The 9,627-nt window shown below is 42.6% G+C and overlaps 1 long non-coding RNA gene across 1 annotated transcript; it reads left to right on the forward strand.

Moving 5' to 3' along the window:
- Positions 1-3,505: 3,505 nt before the first annotated feature.
- LOC308384724 lies at positions 3,506-4,292 on the forward strand. Its single transcript, XR_013969377.1, has 3 exons — positions 3,506-3,724; positions 3,798-3,968; positions 4,048-4,292. It is a non-coding gene; the product is annotated as an uncharacterized lncRNA (long non-coding RNA).
- Positions 4,293-9,627: the final 5,335 nt, after the last annotated feature.

A 9,627-nucleotide genomic window follows, 5' to 3' on the forward strand; every position in this document is an offset into this window, starting at 1 on the left:
GTAATATGAAGATAACATGTAGTATTTAAGTGAAAAAGTAGTATTGGGTTAAAGGTTATTGAATAGTGTTGGAATAAAGAAAATTTTGAAGGTTAACATATTCCAAGAGCTCAACTTACTTCATCTAAACATGTTTCAATCACATTTTATCAACAGAAAATGCCCAGGTTTATAGAATATGAATAACTAGGGCTGCTCGATTATGGCAAAAATGATAATCACGATTATTTTCACTCAAATTGAGATCTCGATTATTTGACGATATTTATTTAACCCTTTAAGACCTACTATAGAACCAAGTCCGCCAGAGCTTGTATTTTTTTTTTTTTACATGTTGTAGTGCCATTTGTGGGAGCATTTCAAGTTGCTATACAACTGTTATAGCCCATATTTTAATAATATGTATGCATTAAGTCCATAGTAAACATAGTAAAAAATTTAAAATCGTTTTGGGTTTTTTTACATATATTTCTACTTGGAGAAATTTAAGAGGCTTATCTTTCAAAACTTTAAATACAAAAAAGTTGCAAACAATAGTTTACAACAACAGGAAATTTATTTTGAGTGTCTTCATAGTTTTATTTTGGAGATTTGGAGCAATTTTTATATACTGCAGGAAAAACGAAAAAACAATCCTATGATGCAAATTTGCAAAGAAAACAGCATCAAAATAAACTATTTCCAGCAGTGCAATTCGAGTTCTAAGCATCCCAGAAACTATTCAGAAAAGTCAAACATGACAAGGAAAGGCTTTTACGGCCTACAAGTAAAAAACTACATTTTCTGCGAAAATGACGCCACTTCCGGTTTCGGGCAGGAAATGGCGGACATGCGATCGTTCGCGCTGACGTCTGTTTCACTGTGGGAAGTGTTAGGAACAGCTGATCGGATTGGCAAAGCGTGTTTCTGGAATATTATGTTTTTGTTCCTGCAAGTGCTTTTTATGCAGTTTTTGCAAAGCTTTATGTGGAAGGAAACCGTGACCGAGGACAAGCTGATGGCATCAGATGTAAGTACAACTCCTCCGGTTTCATATGCAAAACAAATTATTGCGCTAGCTTACACGGTTCTGGTTCTACAGGGATTTAAAAATAGTTACACAAAACAGAGCGTGCTGCTCTGACCGGCTTTAAAGGGTTAACAATAACAATGTATTGAATAATGACTTTAAAAAAATAATATAAAATAGTGTGCAACACCACTGAAGTTTTTTTACCTCTCTTTTCAACCAACAGCAGTCACTCTCCTCTCCAAATAACTTCTGCTTAGCTTTCCGAGCTTCTCTCGGGTCCTCTTAATCAGCGGTCTCCAACCTTTTTTGCGCCACGGACGGTTTATGCCCGACAGTATTTTCACGGACCGGCCTTTAAGGTGTTGCGGATAAATGCAACAAAATAAAACCAGTACCGGTACCGAAAAAATGAAGATTTATTCATAACACACGTCAAAAGACCCAGGAAAACAGAGTTAACGATAAAAACGATAACAAAATAACGCTGAAAACCGATAAAAACCCTGAAAACCACACATTTCACACCTGAGCCTCTACTCTCGCGGCCCGGTACCAAACGACTCACGGACCAGTACCGGTCCGAGGCCCGGGGGTTGGGGACCGCTGCTCTTAATTGTTGTGACGCTTGTTCGAAATGCAGAGAGGTGCGCTGGATTTGCCACACGGAGCAGTGCGAGAGTAAAGCATGAGGGAGGGGCTAATAATCGGCTCAGTCATTTTTAATGATAGTTGAAAGCCCAGATCGTCATCGTGATTAAAATTCGATTAATTGAGCAGCCCTATGAATAACTGCCCATGCAAAACATCTGTCTGCAAATACTGGCCACTACTGAATTAAGTAAATCCAACATATTCTTTTTTTCAGTGTACACCCTCTTTGCTGTGTGTTACCTCCATGCTCCTAGTAATTTGCTAGCACTCTGTTTCCCAATGTAGTTTCTTAGTTTCTTAGTTCCTTTGTTTTTTGGTTTGAGTTTCTCATTTCTAGTTCCTTTATTTCGGTTTGGTTTTCTGCAAAAGTGTAGAATTATTTCCAGGAATAAAGCTGCCGTTTTCAGTTAACTTCCCATGTTTGAGTCTTGCGTTCAGGTCCTACATCCTGCCACACAGCCACACATGACAACAAGGCCATGTTATTATGTACATATTGCAACTGCTGAGTTAACCCTTATTATCTCTGTGATATTATAGACAATATTAAAAATAGAAACTTTCTGGAGGTATTTTAATGAACTGTTTCTGTCATTTATATTTTTATGTTATTATAATGTCTCAGTTTAATTTCAGTGTTTTAAATTCATGAAACTGAACTTCAGATCTTGTTGAATGCTGTTTTCATTTGTACATAACTCACAGTTTCACACATTGTGACGTGTCAGAAGAACTGTGTCTCTCTTCTAGTTTTACTTCCTCTGCATTTTCTCTTCAAAGCTGTCTGACTTACCCCTTATAAGGGCTTTGGGTCCACATGAACCGTTTTCAGTTTTTAGCTTAAGAAAAATTATAGAAATAATTATTTTCTCAAATTAAGATTAATTGGCTGTGACTCATTTTCAGTGAGGAACATAACTCAGAAAACATTCACATTGACCTCCCGTCCCTTTCACATTTGCACCACATACAGGGTCTTCAGGTCCACTGGACCCGTGGCTAGTGAAAATGATCTGTGTGTGTGAGTGTGAGAGAGAGAGAAAAGCATGTGAATTGACCCAGGTGTGACCCATCAGTGCTGTTCCCACACAAGGTTACAACTAGGGATGGGTACCGGTGTCCGGTGCCATGATGGCACCGGTTCTGACATAAACGGTAGTAACCAGACCGAAAAGCAGCGCACATTTCGGTGCTTTATTTCGGTGCTTTTTTTCCCTGAGCTGTGATACACTTCTAGCCAATCATTTTACGTTTCCGAGAATAGTAGGCGGGCCCAGGTACGTACGTTCTGTTAGCGCAGAGCTACAGATTAAAAATGTCCAAGGCGAAGCGGTCAAAAGTCTGGCTGTACTTCACAGCAAAATATGCAAACTCAACAGCAACAAGTGCTTTAAGCTGATACTGTGATACTGTCAAAGGAGGTAACACCTCAAATCCGATGAAACACCTGGCGACGCATAGCGTTTTTTTTAAAAGCCCAGAAATGCGCCGTATTTGATAGCTTGCTGCGAGACCTCACACCGAGCGCATCTACTGCGGGTGGGTTGCCTGTTATGCAACATCCCCCAAAAACACGAAGAGGAGAGTCCTGGCCCCCTAGCAGAAATGATGACGGATGATGATGCAGCAGCAGCCGTTCTTCTCTGCGTGAGGAGCTTAATGTTGTTCGTGTGTAATTTACGTTGAGTAGGCTAACCACGTTATTACATTAATGCATGTAAGGTGAACTAGCAAACCTCATCATAGCTACATGCGGCTGTCTTCCTGTTTGATGGCAGATACTCCCTTCACCCTGGACAAAAAGGCTAAAATGACCAAAGAAAAAGTGGAAAACAGTTAAACATGAGAGGTTTTTGGACAAAGTTTGTGTTTTTTCCATTGTTTAAGCACTGCTTCTGTCATGGTCTGGTTGGGCACCTGCAGGTCTCAGACAGCGGCTCCTCCTCCTTTAGGCGGAGTCCGGTTGCCCCTCCCTGGCTGACCACCTGTGAGCAATCGTGCCAGCGGTATATCAGACCTGCGCTCTCAACCACTCATCGCCTGAGTATCTGCTATTCCCATGTTAGTTCAGTGGAGCATCCTAAACCTTGTCTTAACGCCGTGTGATGACTGACCTGTCTTTTCTTGTCCTCAGCGATAGCACCCGGAGTGGAGATCTTGTTCCCCTCGCTCCCGTCCTCCTGGACCTGGGCCGCCAGCTGCTTACACAACGTGGCCTGCCGGCCCACCGCTCACCTGCCTGCCTCCCCACGCCTCGACCGCTTCCGGGTTTTCCGCTCCACCTGTCCCCTCCATCTGAAACCAAGTAAGGCAATTCAATTCAACTGCAGAGGATTATTGGTTGTCTGCTGGATCCCTCTGATCGTGATCTCCTCTTGTTCCAGTGCCCCCGGCCCCTACCTAGTCCTGTTTCTACCTCCCCGCTGTCCCCGCTGTTCAGCCGTCTCCTAGAGGTGTCTAGGTCGCCCTCATTATCACCGACGAATCCTACGCGCCACTAGTGTGGTGGCGTCGCTTTGTGTTTCACCTTTGTTTACCTGTGGGCGGAAATAAATCATTTGTTTTCTGTCACCTCGCTTCCGGGTTGGTTTCTGCGCCTGTGTCCATCCCTGTTCCCTCGTGCCGTTGAGCCGTGACAGCTTCCAGCCAAGAGTGATACCATATATGCCCCATAGCTGCAGAAAAGGCTAACATTGTTATCTTTTTACAAAAAACAGCTGAGCATGAGAGGTTTTTGGACCAATTTTGTGTTCTCCATTCTTTAAGCACCGGTTTGAGCACCATTTGAGCACCGGCACCGTTTCAAAAGTACCGATTTGGCACCGGTATCGGATAAAACCTAAACGATACCCATCCCTAGTTACAACATTGCTGCAAAATTGGAGCAACCAACACTGTCTGCACCCACATTCCCGCACATTTCACCCTCTGTCTTGCAGGAACGAATCTTGGAGGCATGAAACTACAAATATCTCTGTCATTGTGGTTCCATACCACAACTGATCAAGATGGCAAAGTGATTCTCTGTTCAGACTGTGTTACAGTTGATATTGGAAGAGTCAGAGAGCCTCAGGATGAGCCTGTGAGCACCCAGCTATAGGGCCAGACTCTCAGCAGCTTGCAAATAACACTGTATGGATGTCAAAACAAGGCAAAAACTGAATAGTCTTCCTGCTCAAGAAATGAACCCCCCCCCCCCCTCATGGCTGCCAATGTGATTTGGATGACCCTAGGACCTACACGCTTGGCAGTTACTCATGCACAACACATCAAGTCTTCTTTTGACCTTTTCATGCCATACCCTATCAAGAAAATCATCCTCAATTGCACCAATTTAGAAGGAAGAAGAGTATTTGGATGCTTACTTTAGGATTCCTGTCCTTGCTGGCATTATGCAGGTCCACAATGGGCATAGCCTAACAGAATCCCTGTGGGATGAAGAAACTGGCGGAGAACTTTTCCAGTCAACGATGTCTCTTAAAACTTTCGAAATACCATATTTCTAAGATTTTCAGGGCCGAGTACAATAACCTCAGTTTGATCTGAATTAAGAAGCAGAAAGTTAGCGGCCATCCAGGTCTTTAGGTATGTAAGACAATTTAACTAATGCAATTAGTTAATTGTTAATTGGTTAACTAATTGGTGTGTGTTATCTGGCTTCATGGACAGATAGAGCTGGGTGTCATCTGCATAGCAGTGATAATTTATGCTATGTCTTCTAATGATGCTGCCTAAGGGAAGCATGTATAGTGTAAACAGAATTGGTCCTAGCACTGAACCCTGTGGAACTCCATAACTAACCTCAGTGTGTGAAGAGGACTCTCCATTTACATGCACAAACTGGAGTCTATTAGATAGATATGATACAAACCACTGCAGCACAGTACCTGTAATACCTACAGCATGTTCTAATCGCTCTAATAGGATATTATGGTCGACAGTATCGAACGCTGCACTGAGGTCTAGCAGGACAAGCACAGAGATGAGTCCACTGTCAGAGGCCATAAGAAGATCATTTGTAACCTTCACTAAAGCTGTTTCTGTGCTGTGATGAGCTCTGAAACCTGACTGAAACTCTTCAAATAAACCATTCCTCTGCAGATGATCTGTTAGCTGTTTGACAACTACTCTTTCAAGGATGTTTGATATAAAGGAAGGTTGGAGATTGGCCTATAATTAGCTAAGACTGCTGGGTCTAGAGATGCTTTTTGAGTAAAGGTTTAACTACAGCCAGCTTGAAGGCCTGTGGTACATAGCTGATTATTAGAGATAGGTTGATCATATTTCAGGGCTCTAGAGTGCGACCAATTTGGTCGCAAATGCGACCAAATTTTTCAGTGGTGCGACTAAAAATAAATATTTGGTCGCACAGGTGCGACCAACTGTTCCGGTAACAAAAAAAAAATCTCTGTAACTCTCCGTGTGGTCAACAACAGACACACATTATGCCCCTATCGTGGACTAAACCAATCAGAGATAGTCAGGGGCGGGACCTCTCTGATTGGCCGTGGTCCAGTTGAAAGTGCAGGTGGAAGAGAGAGGTGAGTAGCTTGAATAAAGCGATATCAATTCATTAACGGATTCCACACAAAGACCTAAACACGGAGCGGACCCAACACATCAGAATCAGCTTCGTCTTTCTCGGCTTTCTCACCCGACGGCCTGAACACGGACACGCTGTCGGAGCTTAGCGATTCTTCGGGTCCGCGCTGTGTTTACGTCTTTTTGCGCTGATTCTGAGCTGCAGGTTTTGCCTCTCTCCAACCAAAATTCACCGAGCCTGCAGCAAAAGAAGCAGCAAACTGCGCTTCACATTTGATCAATGTCGTCATGAATTCCCTCTGACTTTTGCTGTTTTGCTTCCACCACGATAAAAATCACACTTCCTGCACAGCTCTCTCTCTCTCTGTACTTCAGGAACAGTTTCCCGTCTCAAATCTGTTTTCTGCATTATTCATTCGCTTATTACCCACCAGTCTAGCGTTGTTTACAGCGCTTTTTCTTTTTTCACTTAAATGACCTCGGACAAGAAAGCCTAATTTCTGCTGTTCAATACTGAAGAAATTTAAATTTCTTAAAATTATGCAAAATTGCAGAATATTTTTAAGGTTATCTGCTATAAAAAGCCAGACCAGGAAAATCTCCTTCATGTTTTCCTGTGTTTTATTCTCAGTTACTTTCACACAAAGGCATCTGCTGTGATTTTCACAATTCTGATGAAGTCTCATGTGTATCAGTACTGATAAATGATCAGAATTATAATATTTCTGACTGTCTGAGGCTAAATTGAATCAAATCAGGACTTTGAGAACCGGAATTGAATGGATTATAGAAATCAGTGATGATACTCAGCCCTAGTGAGCAGCCTAGGCCTGAGAGAAGTGGATGTACTGTAGCTGTGGGTAATAAGAAAAGATGAAAAGAACTATTGATAACTTTTTTGTTAAGTTAAGGCCTGATCTGTCTGAAATTCATAGCCAGTGCTCTGACACGGTGCCATCAATATTTGAATGCTGAAAAAGCACAGTGTATCCAGAAAACACATTATATGCTGCAGTAAATGCACTGCCCAAGTGTCCCCTCTCCCCACGGCCTTTCAGCAGCAGACAGCAGCAAACAGGTCGTCAGAGGAGGCCAAGATGATGATTAAGTTTTTAACATTTTCTACAATATTGACAAAGCACTTTAAGCACAAGTTTGTTAGTTAATAATTTAGAAATGAATATTGTCTGTATGGACTCCCCCCCCCAAAGAAAGTGCACATGTAAAACTGCGGTGTTAAGCGATGCGGTTGAAAAATTTGAGTGCGCCTAACTTTTGTGCCGGTACGCCTAAATTTTTAAAGTTAGGTGTACCGGTGCGCCCATGTCAAAAAGTTAGTCTAGAGCCCTGTATTTAAGATTAAAATGACGATCAGTAATATGTTCTGGCTTTGCGGAGGGCTTTCTTATAAAGCAGCAAACGAGTCATCTGCTTTAGGCTACGTGTTTGAGAATTATACCACAGAGTCAGGTACTTCTGATTAGAGACCTTAGTTTTCACAGGAGCTACAGTATCCAGAGTCGTACGTAGTGAGGAGGTAAAATTATTAACACGATAATCGACCTCTGTTGGAGCAGCGTTCAGATAGCTGCTCTGCTCTGTGTTGGTACAGGGCATTCAAGATGATAACAGTGGGTGGATTATATTCTTAAACTTAGTTACAGCACTTTCAGAAAGACATCTACTGTGATAAAGTCTACTCTCCACCGCTGTGTAATCAATTATTGTAAATGTAAATGTTATCAGGAAATGATCAGACAGGAGAGGGTTTTCAGGAAACACTGTTAAATGTTCCGTTTCTATGCCATATGTTAAAACAAGATCTAGAGTGTGATTAAAGTGGTGGGTGGGTTCTTTTACATTTTGAGAGAAACCAATTGAGTCTAATAACAGATTAAATGCCATGTTGAGGCTGTCATTTTTAGCATCTACATGGATGTTAAAATCACCCACAATAATTATTTTATCTGAGCTCAGAACTAAATTAGATATAAAGTCTGAGAAATCAGACAGAAACTCTGTGTAAGGCCCAGGTGGACGAGGCGAAGCATCAGGCTTTCAAATGAATTAAAAGTCTGTCTGGGTCTTTGGTTGATTAATAGGCTGGTGTGAAAAATTGCTGCCACACCGCCCCCTCGGCCTGTGCTTCGAGGTTTCTGGTAGTTAGAATGACTCGGGGGTGTTGATTCATTTAAACTAACATAATCATCCTGCTGCAACCAGGTTTCTGTAAGGCAGAGTAAATCAATTTGTTGATCAATTATTCAGTCATGTACAGAGACTTGGAGAAGAGAGACCTAATATTTAATAATCCACATTTCACTGTTTTACTCTTTGGTTCAGATGTGGATACTGTATTGTTCTTTCTTTGTGATTGTTTATGTTTAAGTTGTTTGTTGCTGGTTTTTAGTTTGTTTTTTGTCTGTTTGGGAGCTGACACAATCTCTATGGAGATGGGTTTTTGGGGGGGGTAGCAGGAGGAGAGAAGCTGCAGAGAGGCGTGTAAGACTGCAACTCTGCTTCCTGGTCCCAACTCTGGATAGTCATATTTTGGGGGGTTTAATAAATTTGTCCATATTTCTAGAAATGAGAGCTGCTCCATCCAAAGTGGGATGGATGCCGTCTCTCCTAACAAGACCAGGTTTCCTCCAGAAGGTTTGCCAATTTTTTATGAAGCCCACATCGTTTCTGGGACACCACTCAGACAGCCAGCAATTTAAGGAGAACATGCGGCTAAACATGTCACTGCTGGTCTGATTGGGGAGGGGACCAGAGAAAGCTACAGAGTCCCACATTGTTGTGCAAAGTTACACACCGATTCGATATTGATTTTAGTGACCTCCGATTGGCGTAACCGGGTGTCATTACTGCCGACGTGAATTATGATTTTACTGTATTTACGTTTACCTTTAGTCAGCAGTTTTAAATTTCCTTCAATGTCGCCTGCTCTGGCCCCTGGAAGACAACTGACTATGGTTGCCGGTGTCTCTAGCTTCACATGTCTGAGAACAGAATCACCAATTACCAGAGTTTGACCCCCAGTGGGTGTGTCGCCGAGTGGGGAAAAACGGTTAGACACATGAACGGGTTGGTGGTGTACCTGGGGCTTCTGTTTAAGACTACACTTCCTCCACACCGTCGCCCAGCCGCCCTCTTTCCCCAGCTGCTTGGGGTCTGCCGGGGAACAGCTGGCAGGGCCTACGCTATCTTCGGCTGCACCAGCTACAGGGGCCTGGCATCTGGATGTAGTGTCAGACCAGCGGCGTCTGCAGGTCTAGGTTTATAACCTGAGAATTGAGAACCCTCAAACCATTCTAGAATAGCACAGAGCAAGAGTCGTTTGTTAATAACCACAGGTTGATGTCTGCTTGCCAAACAGTGTAAAACTTACGGTGACTGTTTAAATTAAAAGGATTTTAAGA

The sequence above is a fragment of the Rhamphochromis sp. 'chilingali' genome, assembly GCF_963969265.1.
Source record: "Rhamphochromis sp. 'chilingali' genome assembly, chromosome: 17".
Lineage (NCBI taxonomy): Eukaryota > Metazoa > Chordata > Actinopteri > Cichliformes > Cichlidae > Rhamphochromis > Rhamphochromis sp. 'chilingali'.